Genomic DNA, 19,072 nt, shown 5'->3' on the forward strand with positions numbered 1-19,072 from the left:
CAATATACCAAAAAATCCAGAGATCTTTCTTCTAAGTAATATAAGAAGTAAAGAATTAGGCCTCAAACTGGATGAAGCACAAAAAAGATTTATGATGATAGCCTTAGCTGTAGCAAAAAAATGTATAATGTCAACTTGGAAATCAGAAGAGAGCCTGAGAGTAGAGCAATGGGACATAGAAATGATAAGTGCATTGGAAAAAATAACATATAATTTAAAAAATAAAGCCACATTGTTTGTACAAATTTGGGAACCGTACATGGAACACCACAGAGAGGGTCAACCGCGGACCTCCACCCCCTAAAATGAATGAATGACAAGAAGACGAAATGACCTGACCCAGTGTGAAAGGGTGGATGACACAATTTTCTTGTAATTTTCATTGTGTGATGACATGGTTTAATGTATTGTATATGTTGAATGTTTAATGGGTTTGGAGGGGGGTGGGAAGGAAGGAGGGAAGGGAGGGGGAAAAAGGGGAGAAAATGATACTGTGAGAGGGAAATGTTTGTGTGTATTTTGATTAAGATGGTTCATAATGTGAAAAATAAAAAAATTTAAAAAAAGATAAGATTACACCTGGCATATTCGATCTGGTTGTGATCACCTTATAAAAAGAGTTTGGAGATGGTCTGAGATTTGTGTAAATGTGTATTCGTATCAAGAAAGGACCATGAAGTCGAGGGACAGCTGACTTTCAGTCTTTGATAGAAAAAAAAATGTTTCCACTGCTGCGGCTTTCAGTGCAGGACAGTAATCCCCAAGAATTCAGAACCAACTTCTAAATGGGGTGTCAAGAATGTGGAACTCGTGTCCCAAGCAGTGCTTTCTGAATTGCACAGATGCATTTCTGGGGAAGCTGGACAAGCGCATGAAGAAAGTAGATAGAGGGTCAAATGAATAGGTTTGGATCAAAGGGGAAGTGAAACCAGTGTGATGTGCAAATGTTTGTGGACTAGCTGGACTCAGGGTCAGTTTCTGTGCTGTATGTTGTCATCTCTAACTTTCTGCTTCTCTGCCCTGGAAGTAGGCTGATTCATGCTGAGGTACAGTTCCAGTGACTGTCTCAACTTTTCATGATGGCTAAAGTGGCTACATGGTGTTCAAAATGAAATCCAATCCCATTCTTGTCTGGATCAAAAGCTTGAGGAGTAACGCCAATGCAAAAGCTTTCATGGAGCTCTCTAATTGGTGTACTTATGACTGATGCAACATTATTTGCAAGGTTATCAAATACCTTTAAGAAAATAGATTTGGTATGTGGATTGCATAAATCTACACAAAGGGAATGGAGCAATGGTTAGGGATTTAAATAAACGTTTTGGTTAAACAGTGCAATGTTTCATGCTGGAAAAGTCTTTCGAGGAAAAGTAGAGAAATGTTCTTTGATTCTTTGAATGTCAATGAAATGTCCAAATACCTTTTAGTCTGAGAGATTGCTGTCCACATTTCCTAGAATAAATAATGATATTGATAAAATCCGATATCAGAAGGTTGCGGAAATCAACGTTCACTTGATAATGTAGTTCATAGTGGTGTCTGAAAGCCATCATGAGGGATGTAGTTTGAGAAGAGACATTCATTCGGATTATAAAGATAAAACAGAAGGTAAAGTTGACGATTGAGCTTTGTCTGCTCTGCTTTTTACCTCTGTCACTTTCCTGAAGCAACCACCATCCTTGGCATCCGAAAATCTATCAGCCTGTCTTGACTGTGCCTCCATGTCCCCCTTGCGTAGACAAGTTCAAAACTTATTGCCCTTGAAGAAATTTCTTCTCCTCTCTGTTCTGAATGGCTGACCTCTAACTTTGAGACATGGCCTCTGATCCCAGATTACCCTGCAGGGGGAAGCCTGATCCCTTTGGGATGCATCAATCCCTTGAGGCCTGAAGGGAATTTGCCTCTTTCAATGAGGTCTTCTCTCATCTTTCTAATCTGAGGAGAATACAAGCACAGCTTGCTTAACTTCTTGTCGGACAAACCCACCATCCTAGAAATCAATCCGGGAAAGTTTTACAATCCTCATTAGCAAATTTGGGAACCGTACATGGAACACCACAGAGAGGGTCAACCGCGGACCTCCACCCCCTAAAATGAATGAATGACAAGAAGACGAAATGACCTGACCCAGTGTGAAAGGGTGGATAACCCATTCACATGCTATTCTAGGTGTGGTCTCACCAGGGCCGCATATAATTTGACTAAAACATTTGTCCTCTAATCCTTGAGTATAAAAGGATTAGAGAACAAAAGATTAAAGGATTTGGGTGTGGCGCAGTGGGTGCAGCAATTGGAGCTGCTGCCTCAACCATGACTCTCAGATTCAGTTCTGACCTTGGATCCTGCCCAAGTGGCGCTCAACCTCCTCCTCAGTTCAATGCTGCGTTTCCAAAGGAGAGTGGACTGGTAAATTAATTGGCTGCTGCAAATTACCAGTAGAACATGGGGCAGTCGATGAGAATGTGGGAGAATAAAAATGGAATTTAAGATTCATGATTGATAACCAGCACAGGCTTGGTGGGCAGTAGGGCCTGATTCCATCTGTATCTGTGATCTGAATCTCTAACTCCAACATACCATATGATTTTCTAATTTTTGCTGTAATTGTTAACATTCATCGATGTGCGTACACAGAAGCCCACGTCTCTCTCAATACCAGTTTTACTGCTTTAATAAAATAACTGAAGTTTTCTGTTTCTTTCACCAAAATGGATGCCTTTATTTTTCCTCCTCCATTAAATTCCCTTACCCATTCACTTAGCTTGTCTCTGTTCACATCTTTCCTGCTACTTAGCTTGTGTCATCATTAAATGTGGGCCCTCTTCATTTAAACCATTGATCATTTGAACATTTAGAGCCCCAATATTCAATCCTTGTGGCACCCTATGTTATTACCTCCCAATCTGAAAATAAACCATTCATTGTTTTCTGTTCATAAAATTATTGTCAATATACACTCATAATGTGCCCTCAATCCCACTTATTTAACTTTATCCTTTTCTGTGGCTCCTTATTGAAGGCAATTTGAGCCCATATACGTCATATCCATAGATGTCCACGTAACCGTTCTGCTGTTTTTCAGCTTGGAATTAAGATCAACCAGCATTTCCTTCAAAGTTCTCTGTTCTTTTTTTTAAATTAAATTTTCTATTTATTTATTTTTTACCAGCCACCCCCCCCCCCCCCCCCACAGTGCAGGCCGAGAGGCCGGAGGATGGAGCCCAGTGAGTGCGAGGAGAGGGACGGTCCGCGAACGGGACCCGGGATGGGACGGTTCGCTTTCTTCTATGTGCCATTCGCACCCACTCTCCTCGACACCCTCTCCCTCACACACCGTTTCCCAACACATCCTCGATTCAACACACCCTTTTCCCAAAGCGCGCACCCTCCACCAGGGCGCCCTCTGCCCATCACTGATCCCAGCACCAGTCCCCTGGAGCCGGAGCCGGAGGGGCAACCCTCCCCCCGGTCCCCTGGAGCCGATGCCGGCAGGGCGCCCCCCCCCCCCCCCCCTGGTCCCGGCACCAATTCCTGAATCACTGGTCCAGTGTGAAAATGCAGGTGTCCTAACCTCTTGGCTTTTTGTATTGCATTCCTGCAGTCAGATGTTAATTCAACACTCATTAACTCACTCCCTCATGACCTTCCTCGACTCACTGTTCTCTCCTTCATCTTCACAGTCTTAGTATTGCTCACCAATTCGTGATTGCCGGGGTGGGGGGGGGGGGTGGTGGGAAACCTCAGTTATGTATTCCAGACACCACTATTTCACTGAGGAAAATATGTCACTCCAAAAGTTCTCTGTTCAATGTGATTATTTTCTAAATGACTTATCACTTCCTTCATATATTCTAAGATCCGGTTTTCTCTCTCTCGGCCTTTAAAATATGATAATTTCTTCCTAATCATCCACTGTAGAATTTGCATAATTGTTTTTCATCGCAACCTTTTCAGAATCTTTGGATGCAGTTCAGCATGTTTTGGGGATTGATCACTTTTTAATTCCTTTAGCTTCTTCAAAACTTTATTTACGAACACCAGACTCTGAGCCCATTTATTCTGGATCATTTGTTCTGTCTTCCATAAAAACAATATTTTGTTCCTCGATATTATTTCCCCAGCCTGCAGCTGACGTGGACATTACCCCTCCATAAATCTTCGTCCGCGAAGCCAAGCCAAAGAAGAAAGAAAGATTATTTCCCCAGTCTGTAGCAGGTCATGCAACCTTTGGTATTTTAGACAATAGACAATAGGAGCTCGAGTAGGCCCTTCGGCCTTTCGAGCCAGCACCGCCATTTTACAGATCATGGCTGATCACTACTATCAGTACCCCTTTCCAGCCTTATCCCCATAACCCTGAACTCCTTTGCCCACTAGAGTCTTATCTAACTCTCTTTTGAACAAAATCAGCGAATCTGCCTCTACCACCCTCTGTGGCAGAGCATTCCACAGATTCACACTTCTCTGGGTAAAAAAATGTTTTCTCATCTCCGTCCTAAAGGGCCTACCCTGTATTCTTAAACTATGCCCTCTAGTCCTCGTCTCCCCCATCACTGGGAACAAGTAATCCGACTTCACCCTGTCTATCCCCTTGATGATTTTGTATACCTCAATCATGTCCCCCCTCATCCTTCTAAACTCCATCGGATACAAGTCCAGTTTTTCTAGCCTTTCAGCTTATGTCAACTCCGCCATCCCTGGAACTAACCTTGTAAATCTGCGCTGCGCACCCTCTATAGCTAGTATGTCCTTCCTCAAAATTGGAGACCAGAACTGGACGCAATACTCCAGGTGGGGTCTCACCAGGGCCCTGTACAACTGCAGAAGGGCGTCTCTGTTCCTATACTCCAATCCCCTCTTTATGAAAGCCAACATGCCATTTGCCTTCTTCACAGCTTTCTGAACCTGCATGTTAGCCTTCATTTACCGGTGAACAAGTACACCCAGATCCATTTGCACCTCCCCACTCCCTCGCTTGTCTCCATTTAAATAATACTCAGCTTTCCTATTATTGCCCCCAAAATGGATAACCTCACATTTGCTCACATTGAACATCATCTTCCATTCAGCAGCCCACTCCCCCAACCTGTCCAAGACCCTCTGCATTTTCATGACATCCTCCTCACACCCCACACCGCCACCCAGTTTAGTGTCATCTGCAAATTTGCTCATGTTATTAATAATCCCCTCATCCAAATCATTAACATAAATTACAAACAACTGAGGACCCAATACCGATCCCTGCGGCACTCCACTCGTCACATCCTGAAAAAAACCTGCTTATTCCAACCCTTTCTTTCCTATTTCTTAACCAATTTCCTATCCATGTCAGCACCTTACCTCCAATACCATGCTCCCTGATCTTGCCCACTATTCTCCCGTGCGGAACCTTATCAAAGGCCTTCTGGAAATCCAAATACACCACATCCACTGGCTCTCCCAAGTCCACCCGCTTTGTCACATCCTCGAAAAATTCCAGATGGTTAGTCAAGCATGACTTACCCTTAAGGAATCCATGCTGACTAGCCCTTATACTATTATTTCTGCCTAAGTGTTCTGGTATTACTCCTTTTATGATAGATTCCAATATCTTCCCCACCACTGACGTCAGGCTGACCGGTCTATAATTTCCCGTTTTCTTCCTCCCTCCCTTCTTAAAAATCGGCACCACATCAGCCACTCTCCAATCCTCAGGGACCTCCCCCGAATCTATGGAACTTTGGAAAATGTCGACCAGTGCCTCCACAATTTCCATAGCAACTTCTTTAAGCACCCTGGGATGCAGCCCATCAGGCCCTGGGGATTTATCAGCCCTCAGTCCCAACAATTTACTCACAACCTCTTGCTTCTGGATCTGGATATCCATTAGATCCCCTACTTCCCCAGGAAAGTTCCCCAAGTCTCTTGATACCGCATGACCACTACCCCCTAACTGACTATAACCTATATCCTCCTTGGTAAAGACCGATGCAAAGTATTTGTTAAATTCCTCAGCCATCTCCTTGTTTCCGGTAATAATTTCACCCTTTTCCATTCTTAATGGACCAATTTTAGACCAAACCAATTTCTTCCTCTTCACATATTTAAAAAAGCTTTTGCTATCCTCCATTATATTATTTGCTAATTTCCTCTCGTACTTCATTTTCCCCTCTCTTATGACTTTCTTAGTTACCCTCTGATGTTCTTTGAAGGTTTCCCAATCCTCTAACTTCCCACTCCGCTTCGCTATCTTATACTTACACACTTTGGATTTGATATTGCACTTGATTTCATTAGTTAGCCACGGCTGCCATTTGCATCTCCTAGAGCCTTTCCTCCACTTTGGAATAAATTTGTCCTGAACCCTGTGAAAAATGTCCAAAAATACCTGCCATTTTTCCCGAGTTTCCTCCCAGCTAGTGTATCTTTCCATTTTATTTTGGCTAGCTCCTCCCTCATAGCTGCATAATCCCCTTTATTTAACTGCAGTACAGATGCTTCCGACTTCCTTTCTTTTTCCCTTTCTAATTGCAGCTCAAAAGTAACCATACCATGGTCACTATTCCCTAATGGCTCCCCTACATCGAGGTCACTTATTAACTCTGCGTCGCTGCACAGCACCAAGTCCAGAATCGACTTCCCCCTGGTAGGTTCTTCCACTAGCTGCTCCAAGAAAGTATCTCGTAGACATTCAATAAACTCACTCTCTTGTGTTCCTGCCCCCGTCTGATTATCCCAGTCCACCTTCATGTTGAAGTTCCCCCATAACTACCGTATTGCTACCACTTTGACATGCCACTCTTAATTCCTGATTTATACTTCTACCGATATCTGAGCTACTTTTCGGAGGCCTGTAAATGACCCCCATTATGGTCCTCATGCCTTTACAATTTCTTAATTCTATCCAAACAGACTCTACCCACTTGTTTCAATGTCTTTCCTTTCAAACGCCTGAATTTCATTTCTTACCAACAGAGCTACCCCACCTCCTCTTCCTAACTTTCTGTCTTTTCTACAGGACGTGTACTTGGGAACATTGATTTCCCAATCCTGCCCTTCCCGCAGCCATGTCTCCGTTACTCCGACAATGTCATAACCTCCCATTGCCATTTGTGCCTCAAGTTCATCCATTTTATTACTTACACTCCGTGCATTCATACACAATACCTTGATACCATATCTCCTTTCTCCCTCCACCTTTGTTCTCGATGCACTTGCCCCTACTCTCCTATCACTTTTAGTTCCCTTTTTCCTTACTGTTTCACCGTCTGATGGAACCACCCCTATATTCACTCTCCTATCTGCTTCCCTATCAGTCCTGTTCCCTTCCCCCTGCCAAATTAGTTTAAATCAAATCCGACAGCATTTTTAAACCTAACTGCCAGTATATTGGCCCCCGTTGCATTCAGGTGTAAACCATCCCTCCTGTAGAGGTCTTGTCTTCCCCAGAAGACATGCTTTTCCCATGCTTCAAACATAAAATATTGTTTATTTGCGCAATTACTTTTGTATTATATGATCCTTTTGATATCTTGATCCTCCTTTGCTTGGAATTCCATGGTTTAATTGCGTTTGAACATTTGCCTTGCTGCCACTTGGAAAGCACAGTGGAAATTACTGGCCTGTTTGTATTCATAACATTTCTATCTATATCCATGTGGTTACTTCTAAGAGGAGCAGTAATAAGGAGGGGGGGGGGGGCATTAATGTATATTAAGGAGGGGGGCAAGTAGCATTTGAGCTGCAGAACATGAATGGAAAGGCAGTTGAAGCTGTTGGAAATGGTGGTTAAGAATACTGAAAGACATCTTTTGCCATAACTCTAATGTATATTAACAAATTAATCTTTTCCTGTCATATCTTTCGACCTAAATCAGCTATACATCAACACTGGAATCCTTGTCTGCTCAGACTGGGTTAATGTTTGCAGTGTCAGGAAGTATTGCAGCAAATGTTTCCCAGAGGAAGGTTATTAGGATCAAATAATTACAGAAACTAAACCAGGACTGCAGTTTTCTTGGAAGGTTAAACATGTAGGTCTTTGGTTTGACGTCTTGTTTCGAAATACTTATCACTAGGAGACGAGCATTTCAATTTGCCCATGAAGGACAGTTGAAATGGAATATCTCTGTGGTTTCATTTCACGCAGTGTGACTGTAGCAAAATTATTAATTTGAATTACCTTTTCATTTTGGGCTTGCAGTTTAAATTCCAGCTGGTCTGCATATTGACAATACTGTGACTGTTCAGGACCTGCTCCTAACATTGAGCTCTTTTATTCCCTTCAATTTTGAGGGGTTTGACAGGTTCAGCATTTTTGTATACTGACTGGAAAAATCCACATGATTTGCAAAATGCAAAAGAGGAAGTTTTCTGTTTTCGGTATTTTTCCATTTGGCAGATACAAATCTAATCCTTGTGAGCAATAATGTATCGTGTCAACAAAAATAGATTGTGGCAATGTGGGTGTAACTTGGATTGCATTTTATATTTGTATTGGAAAGTGGAAACAGCGTTTCTGGGTGTAGTTTATCTGTAACCAAACTCTTTCGAAGGTGAGATAACTGGTTTATCTTAAGCCCCTTTTACACTTGCATCCCACTAAATTGGCTGTTCACTGTCCTGGGATAGGAATGGGCGTTTTTGCTGTTCACACTTGACTACTCATCACTAGGACACTGTATGTGTTCACACTTGCAAGGAGCCATCCCTGGGGTTAGAACCTTCCACCGGTGACGTCATGATCCATCAAGCGATGGTGGACCTGGCCTAAATCCTGATCGATAAATTATGATCTTATATTTGCACAAAATTAATTGTGCCTAATTATAACATAATTAAGCATAGCACATTATGAGCCCTTCAGTCCCTGTTGTGGTGCCGATCGATATAAAACCTTACAAGGGACTGTGGGAAAGTGCTAGCAATAAATAGAATAGAGGACAATTTTTAAACAATGTGGGAAGCTATTGCACACAATTTATAAAGACCATGGGAAAAAACAATGCCAGACTTGCCCTCCCAGCATGCTGTGTGGCAGAGAGGGCTGCATGCACAGTTGTATACATGCTGCATGGCATTCTGAGAGGGCAGATCTGCCATTGCTTTTTCCCACGGTCTTTATAAATTGTACACCATAACGCTACCAACTTTCCCATGGTCTTTATAAATTGTCTGCTATTGCAAGCACTTTCCTCTCTCTTTCCTGCTGCAGCTTTCCCACGGCAAAGTTTATACCTTCATTTTAATCTCTTCTTCCTTCATGTTCCCGGACTCGTGCAAAAACTTGGGTCATTCCTGTCTTAGAATGCAATTCTCCGTTTTACACTTGCCTTATTGCAAGCTGGTGTCTGCAAAGGCCAGGTATTGTTGCACTAGGGGTTGAGGCAATCTATCCCCGGCGTGAGATGACGTAATCTCACACTGGCGTTGAGACGATTTTTTCATTCCTCACTCGACTCTTTATAGGCAGATTGGCCGTTAATTCCTGGGGCCACTTGCAAGTGAAAGGGACTTTAGAAACAAGGATGTTTTTGGCTTCAGGACTTTGGGAATGAATAATATGTTGGATGACATGGCATTATTAAACCAAGACAAAATTCTTTTTTTTTTCTTTAATACCAAAATATGTATTTTGGTATTTTCAATTCTGGTTCAATGTGAAACTATTTCAATGAAGCAAAACCTAATCCTCAAATGATGTACAGTATATTCTGAAAAATCTTTATCCTTTGGAGAATTATTATAATTTCATTCATACCAATGTATCTTCGTGACTGAAATATCTCTTGTAAATTTATCAGTTCAACTACTTGTGCTGAAGATCAAAGATAATATGCATTTGAAATTTTAAGTTTCAAAATTCAAAAATTTTGTGTATAGAATTTAAAATTTTTAAAAATTTAGATACAATAGGGTCACAGGCCCTTCTGATCCATGAGCCCCTCGTGCTGCCCAAACACCCCATTTAACCTACAACCCCTTCCTCCCATGTTTTGAAGCTGATAATGTAATTAAATCCAATAATTCAATGGTGGTGCTTCGGCTTATTGTCAGCACCTAATTAGTTCTCAACCTTTCAATTTTTTTCCTCATATTCATTATGCATCTTTGCTCAAATCTTTAATCAATTCCTGGTGTAAACATGGCAAAGAGATTGAGTTAGGTACTGGAGATTTAAGAAGGGCTGAAGAAGGATCAAAGGCGGTAAAAGAACTCTCATTTCTCTTTCATTAGTATCGATGGCAAAGCAATTATTTTCTTTGAACTTGGATTTTGTCTTCTTGATTCTCAGATTTTGTTCTGTAACCTGTTAAAGTTTTGTTTGGACGTCAAATTTAATTTTGACTCCCTTTGCTCAATTGTGCAACTCTTGATTAACCAGCCATTACAAACACTGCTCTTGTTTATGACTGTGTAACCTTGGAGAGGTTGGTTTGTTTCTGAACATTGAAAGTTGGCCAAGGAAGGTGTAGCCACTTGAAAAATGAGAAGAGGCTGCAGACGAGACTCACTTTGGAAACCAGACAAGAGTTTGCATCACAAATTCCCATCCAAAAAGCCTTAGTAGTGGCACAACATTTGTCCTCTGGGGTCTTTCTTCTCGCACATGGATCTCACAGCTTGTCCTGTTCCAGTCCCAGCTGCTGCTGCTGAGCTGTAGAACTGAATCCTCTCTCTCTCTCTCTCTCTCTTGCAAAACCACATGACCTTCCGAGAACAGCAAACTGCATTCAGATAGACTGCGGCACTAGACCTAATCTTCTGGGTTCGTTTATCTGTTGCTTTCCAAATTAATAATCCATTCCTCCATAGCATGTCCAATTAACACCTACTTGTGAAGTCTCCACAGGCATTCTTCAAGGTTTTTGCAAAGGCACTCGGAGCCTAGACTGTCTGACTTGAGCATAGCTCTGGCATTTTAAATCAGTTGTGGGTGTCCAACGAACAACAAATCTCTCTGAAAACCAACAAGAACTTTCCTGAACAGTAATCATTGACCTTTCAACCACCAAAGCCTGGTGAAATTCATAAATGTTAAATTCTGTGCACAGAATAAGAATTGCCTGATACCAGTGAACTTGGAGGAGTGAGAAGTGAGATTCGACTGTGAATTAAAGAACTTTTCTGAACTGATACACACATTACATACACATGTGCTTAGAATTAGAAGGGGGTTGTTAGGTTAATAGTAATAAGTTCGTTTGATCCTGTTTTCACGTTTAAAGATAAAGCAAATTTTGTTTAAGTCACCATTTGTCTTGGTGAATTTCTATTGCTGCTGGGTTTTGGGGTCCTCTGGGCCTACAACAGTAATCTGATTGAGAGAATAACAAAGGGAACAATACAACTGCTCTTGGAATTGTGCCATAGAATATTTAATGTGGGATTGATGGTAGGAAAGAAAGAGGAGTTGAGGTTACCATCTTGCTGCTTACTGTTTCGTGTGCAAAAGCGCATGGTTTTAGCACCTCATTTGAAATAGAAATGTGATCTGAATTAAGGTAACAAGCTGCAGCTTGCCTTCAGATTTTACAATTCCTCTGTGTTTGTAATTGTTACAATACTTTATAACAGAAGTATAGGATTTTCAATCTGAAAGAATGTCTGTTTAAGAATTTGGTTTATCTCCAAGGAACCTTTTTGCATCAAATCCAGTCTAATCTATTAATTTCAATATATGTGAAGGTGCTCTCATTCCTTTTAAATATAGTCCAGCTTTCTCTTTTATCTATCAATTGCATCCAAGATATCTTTTATTTTGTATGAGAATTGAAAGTAATTTGTCTCATAATCTGCAGATACACATTTGAGCTATACACCCATTTTAGGAATGATTTACTTGAATACTCTTCGATCATGTGTTGACCATTTTTCCATTAAGGTCTTAATATTTAATTGGGCATATTCATGGAAAAGAATTTCCTTCATAAAATTCAAAGTGTGGTTACCATTTAACCCTTCATTGGACCCCTTTTTTTCTTTTGTAGTTATTCAGTGATGATGTTTTGTTTAAAACAACTTTAACTCAGGTTAAAGGAAAAGTTGTTGATAGGAAGTGGCAATATTCAGTTCTGACATCTTGCAAAGTGAAGCATGATCCATCCTTCCCTGAATGGTGAACAATGTTTACTTTTTACTGTCCCAACTCTCTGCACACACTTTCTCTTCTATGACCATTGTTGAAAATCTTAAGTTTCATTTGCATAGCATTACATTGAGGAGAATTGACCAAGTTTTGATTCTTCTATGTTGAATTGATAATAGGCATGCTGCAAGAAAGAAATTGAAGATCAGGTAGTGAATGTTTGATGGGCCCTGTGACTTGGTCCTGTTAATGTTCTTGTATCTTAGCTAAGATTCGAAAAAACATTCTCTCTTACTCAAACTAATGGTTATGTGACATGATGTCATATCTCATTTGGAAAAAAATCAGATATTTCTCTAATATAACAGATTTAAACTTTTCAAGTTTATAGGATCCTTTTATTATTTTTTTCCTTAAACTATAAGATAATTTTGATCTTGTCTTGTGAGTTTGTGTTTTTTTTTAATGGTAGTGAAATTGTATGTATTTACCAAATAACTTCAGAAGGGAAGGGATAAAGAGATGATTTAAGTGTAGCAGTTGCATTAGATGCGGAAAAGGCTTTTGATAGATTAGAATGGGATTTTAAAATTTAAAATACTTGCTAAATTTGGACTAGGACAGATGGTTTATTAATTGGATTAAAGCCTTGTATAATGGACCAAGAGCTAAAGTGGTGACAAATGGGCAAGTTTCTGATTTTTTTTTTTGTTCAATTAACAAGATCTAGAAGACAAGGATGTCCATTATCACCAGCTTTATTTATTTTGGCAATTGAACCTTAGGCAGAATTGATTAGATCTGATTTAGAAATAAAAGGATTTTGAGTTGGTAGAGAAGAACACAAGATTCATTTATTTGCAGATGATTTGGTAATATATTTGACATAACCAGAAACTTCATTATGTAAATTATATTTAAGATGGAAAGAATATGGATTAGTATCTGGTTATAAAGAAAATTGGGACAAAAGTGAGATTATGCCTCTTACTTCAGGTGATTATACGTGATGTAAAAGAGATACTCCATTTATTTAAGTGGCCTTTAAATGGAATAAAAATAAGATAATTAAAAATATATTTAAATTAGATTATAAATATATTTTATTGGGTAAAGTTCATTGTATTAAAATGAATATTTTCCTTGGATACAATACCTTTTTCAAACATTGCTTGAACCTATTCCACAAATTTTTTAAAGAGTTAAATTGGTATGTAAGAAAATTTCTTCGGAAAGATAAAATGGCTAGAGTCTCATTAGAAAAGTTGACTTGGAGATTTGAATTAGGAGGTTTTCAACTTTCACTTTTTAAAAATTACTACAACGCAGCATAATTAAGATTTTTTTTAGAGGAGGGAGAAAAACCAGCATTAATAAGATAGAGATGGATAAAATAGGTGAGATAATACCAGAAGATTTTATATATAAATTTTATATATAAATGGGATAATACATTGGAGATACAGTTATTCCATTTTTGAGACACTTGCCAAATGTGTGGAATAAAATGTTGAAATGGGAATTAATAATTATAATATATTTAGAAGAATATTAACTCAAAATAAACATCCCTTTTACAATAATAACCATTTTTTTTAAAAATTGGTCTAATAAAGAAATTATAAGAATAATGGATTGTTTTGAAGGGAGGAAATTAATGATGTTTGATCATTTAAAACAATACAATACTTTATTAGATGAAGGCATATTTACGTGATAAATTGGGTCCAACACTTTTACTACCTGAAAGGAATGAAATAGAAAATTTGATTTCTAATAAATTTAATAAGTTCATATCATCAAATGTGTTCTTTATTACAAAAGGGAATACGGAAACAAGGAATTCATGAATTCATAAATGACAAAGGTGGGAAACTGATTTAAATATTACTGTTGGAGAGAAAAACTGGTTGGAATTGTGCTCTGATAGTATGACAAATACAATAAATGTTAGATATAGATTGATTCAATACACTTTTTGGCATCAATCATATCTTACCCCACAGAAATTAAATATGTTGAAGTCTGATTTACCAGATAAATGTTTTAGGTGTAATCAGGAGATAGGTACTTTTGTTTACACTTTACTTGGTCACGTTGCAAATTGAATTAGCAATACTTTTGGAAAGGGTTACGGAAGTTAAATTTCGTCTAGATCCAGAGATTTTTTTTGATAGGTGGGTGATCTTTATGGAATTAGGCCAAAATTAAAACTTAATAAATATCAAACACAATTTGTGAAAATTGCTTTGACAGTTGCAAGGAAAAATATAGCAATCTCATGGAAATTAGATTCAAATTTAGGAATAGATAAATGGAACTCTGAAATGAGTAGCTGCTTACCTCTTGAAAAAATTATATATAATTAGAGAAATGGGTATGATAACTTTAAAAAAATTTGGTGCCCATTTTTACGCATTGTAGGTCTTACATTATAAAAGGTATTCTGAGCCTTGATCCTTCTCAACTCCTTGCTGATATTTATTTTAGGTTAAAGGCAAAAATAATTTTTCATCATTAGCTTTAATCGAATATTCTTTCTCTTATATTTCTTTCTTTCTTTTTCTATCTTATGGGATTATTATTTGGAGGGGAGGTATGAGCGGGGACAATATTAGGTACTGAATGTTTATTATAAAACCAAAGGAGATTTTTGTATTTGGCTAATAATACATGTATGAAACTTAGATAAAATTTAAAAAAGGAATGAATTTGTAGTATAATATCATGATGGAATCTTGGTATGGTTGGAGAATGGTGAGTGTATGGGGAGAATGCAAAAGGGGATTCATGTAGAGCTCGTGTAAACTTTTGCTTGATGGTCACAGACTCATTTGGTTCATAATTATTGCTGCAACAAAATGGCTGTTCATTTTTCATTGAGTTGGGCTGGGTGAAATCTGTAACAGAACTCTTCTACTTTGACTAGTCATAGACAGTCGTGTGTTATTTTGGTTCAAGAAATGTGACTGACAACACCTGATGAAATGACTGGGCATGTTTTGCTTGGGCAGTAATTTGGAGCTATCTCATTTCAAAATGACTAGCATGTACAGTGAAGATGAGAGTGCCAAACTGTGTTAAATTCCAGGGTGAAGTTATGATCCCATTTTTACTGGGTTAACAGCTGACTGAGCAGCCTAAATCAAGCAAATGGAAGGACAAATTGCATTAGATTGTTTTGTCTGTTGGATGAGTTCAGAATAGCATGCCTCTCTGTCATTCCTCGAGGCAGATTAATGATAAATGAGATGAACAGCTGCAAAATGATCAGTAACAGTCTTCAGAAACCATCCATAAAAATTATTGTGGATTCAAAATTCATATCTTGATTCATTCTTTTGCAATTCATCCTCGTTTGGCCCATCTCCTTCAGCTTGCCAACCGTGAGGCATGTGGGCCTTGCTGGATTGATTGGCTATTAAATGTCTGGCACATGCCCATTTCATGTAATATTGCTGTTTCATAGCAGTAGATATGAATTATGAGCATCATCTCAGGATTTGCTTCAATAGAGTTTCATCTGTGCCCTGAGTTTATACATCAACTATGTATCAGTATTAGAGACTATAGAGATCAGTGGAAACGTTTTCAGTGTTATCTGAAGTTTTCTTGGTCGATATAGTATATTTTTCTTGTGTTACATATTTCATTGATTTAAAAAAAAAATTCACTGCAGGATTCCTGGTTTTGTTATTAGCATGTTGATGTCATAGATTTCCTCAAAGCCCCATGGATCATTATACTGGGGTGACTTTAACTGAGCCCTCATCAGTAATTCAATGCTGCTTCTTAATTGCCTTGGTGGGAGAGTCCAACTCAGCGGTTATTGAAAACTGTTGAGGCTTTTAGAACTACAGCACACAACAGAACAGAAACCGGCTCTTTGGCCCTTCTAGTCTGTGCTGAATCATTTTTTTGCGTAGTCCCACTGACTTGCACCCAGTCCATAGCCCTCCATACCCCTCCCATCCATGTACCTGAACAAATTCTTCTTGAATGTTAAAATTGAGCCCTCCTTCACCACTTCAGTTGGCAGCTTGTTCCACACTTCCACCACCCTCTGTGTGAAGAAGTTCCCCCTGAACTTTTCCCCTTTCACCCTTAACCCATGTCCTCTGGTTTGTATCTCACCTACCTTTGGTGGAAAAAGCCTACCTACATTTATTCTGTCTAGACTCCTCATAATTTTAAATACCTCTCAAATTCTTCTACGCACCAGGGAATAAAGTCCTAACCTATTTAACCTTTCCCTGTAACTCAGTTCCTGAAGTCCAGGCAACTTCCTAGTAAATCTTCTCTCCAATCTTTTGATCTTCTTGATATCTTAAAAAGGTAAAGGTTCCATTATTGCCTTGGAGAAAATCAGATATACTATTCAACAATGATTGATTTTTTGACAAATTATGGGGCCCATTCAGAGATTACAATCACAATTTGGTTATATAGGCTTGAGTGCTCTGGGTGCTAGTCTTTCGATGCGAGGAGGTCGAAACTCAATCCTGGCTTAATTTTCCTTTCTTTAAATTCTTTTACAGTTGACCATGCTTCGAGGATTATTATGGGTTTTTTCTTTTCTCCATTTTTTGTGGTTTTTCTTTTTTATATACAGAGCAGATAACTTTATATGGGCATCTTATCAGAATCGTATGCTTATCATAGAGTATGAATCAAAGCTCCTTAATTAGTTTAAAAATTATTAATATGATTAATAATGTGTAAATTATGATTCTTAGTCTGTAGATAATGAATTAAGATTGATGACTATTTTCTGTTCTTCTTTCTTCTTTGGCTTGGCTTCGTGGACGAAGATTTATGGAGGGGTAATGTCCACGTCAGCTGCAGGCTCGTTTGTGGCTGACAAGTCCGATGCGGGACTGGCAGACACAGTTGCAGCGGTTGCAAGGGAAAATTGGTGGGTTGCGGTTTTCCTCCTTTGTCTTTTGTCAGTGAGGTGGGCTCTGCAGTCTTCTTCAAAGGAGGTTCCTCCCCGCCGTAATATTCTTTAACTTTTGTCTACCGTAAGGCAGAGAGTCACCACTTTGTTCAGTGCCTCTGACAGAAACCCATGGCGCCTGGTGTTCCCAGGCAGTCTCCCCTCCAAGCACTGACCAGTCCTGAGCCTGCTTACCTTCTGAGATCAGACCACCGAGGAACACAAGGTGAGAGCCTCTATGTAGTTAGGTGGCCAGAACTGCACGCAGTGCTCCCAATTCGGCCTCACCAATATCTTGGACAACTTTACCAGAACATCCAACTCCTAGACTCAGTACTTTGACATATGCAGTTCAATAAACCAAAAGCTCTCTTTGCAACCGTATATCCTCAGGATTGATTTACTGCATCTCCCTTTGTGGCCTTCTCTACATGGGAGAGACTGGGAGTTCGGTTCGCTGTGTACCTATACTCTGTACCAGTGATAGGGACCTCCCAGTAGCCAACCATTTCAGTTCTGCATCACACTCGCATGTCTGTCCATGGCCTCATGTACTATCCCACCAAGACCATGCATAAATTTGGAGGAAAAATCTGATTTTCCATCTCGGCATTCTGACATTATCATCGACTTCTCTGGTTTCTGCTAACCTGCTCTTTTTTCCCTTCCCTTCCCTGCCCCCTGTCTTATTTCCCTCAGCTCTCCACCCCCTTCCCTCTCTATTCACCTGGCCATTCTCCTCCCCTTGCTTGCTGCTGTGCCTTCCTCCCACCCTTCTCCACTTTTACCTCCTGCCTTTAAGACCATGCTCCTTCCCCACGCCGCCCCCCCCCCAACCCCTGCCTTTTCATTTGGATGCCTGCCGACATTTTTCCATACCTTGATGAAGGGCTCAAGCCTGAAACATCGGTTATGTATTTTTATCTTTGCTATATAAAGGACACTGTTTGACATGCTGAGTTTCTCCAGCATTGTGTTTTTACAGTTCTACAGCTTTGACTTTAAAAAATATACTGAGTGCAGCAATTATTCATGAAAGGTTTCCTATCTTTTATGCAGAAGACTATATTAGTTAGAGGATTGAAATCCTATGAAAGGAAAACAGTTCATTTTTTAGTGCAAAAAGCCAAATTAACAATTAATTTGTGCACAGTGAGATTGCACCAAGACAGAGGACATTCTTTGAAGGCTCTGTTTCCGCAAAGAAATGAACAGATGTGTGCAAATTGGTGGGAAGTTTTTTTTAAAATAAAAACCCACCCTGTACTTAGCTCCCACGCTCTGTTTCTGTGGTTTGGGACAGCTCTCTGTCGAGCTTGGAAATATTTCTGAATGCTGTTCTCTAGTATTTCAACATGTGTATAGCGATTTGTTGGTCTTGACAATATTGCAGCGTAAGAGGCATCTGACCAGAATTAAGTTTGCACATTGCTTGGTCACAGAAGTAAGTTTAAAGTTTACTTCCAAGTTCTTTTGCAAGTTTTTGGAAGCAAATATTACAGCGGAAAAGGCTTCTGTTGATTTCTACTACATTCAATTCCCTTTAGGTTTTCCCACAGCTTTCTTTGGGAGTCTCTTAAAATAGTGGAGGATTTTATTTAAATATGGCACATACTGGTCCAAAAAAATGAAGCTGAGCATTTTGCACTGTAAACAATGTGAAGACAGAATCTGGCCTTGCTTTTGATGTCTGTCCAGCTTGTGTTGATGGAAATGTCAATTGAACTGTGTGATATAACACCCACTATTAAAAGTGAATGCGACTGTGATTTTTGTTCCTGCTGTCGTATCGTTCCCCCCGCCCCCGAACTACCTTTCCTTTCCCTGATCTTACAATGCCCTTTTTTGCTCCTCTTCAACATTGCTGAGGTTTATATCAGGACTTGTGGAACAACTGTGATAAGTTACAAGTCTCTCAAGTGAGCTTAATGCCTGGCCAAGACCTTAATCAGGTGCATATGTATCCAGGTCCTGATTAAATATCAAACCCCAAAAATGTTTCGTCCTGATTTGTTCTTGTATGTTGAATATTTATGTGCACAGGTGCCTTCAGCAAGTTAATGCACGTG

The 19,072-nt window shown here is 39.5% G+C and overlaps 1 protein-coding gene across 4 annotated transcripts in view; it reads left to right on the plus strand.

The window, feature by feature from the left end:
• LOC138745419 (furin-like) overlaps positions 1 to 19,072 on the plus strand; it is a 124,338-nt gene that overhangs the window by 31,201 nt on the left and 74,065 nt on the right. The window lies entirely within an intron of this gene.

Source organism: Narcine bancroftii, chromosome 11 (assembly GCF_036971445.1).
Source record: "Narcine bancroftii isolate sNarBan1 chromosome 11, sNarBan1.hap1, whole genome shotgun sequence".
Classification (NCBI taxonomy): domain Eukaryota; kingdom Metazoa; phylum Chordata; class Chondrichthyes; order Torpediniformes; family Narcinidae; genus Narcine; species Narcine bancroftii.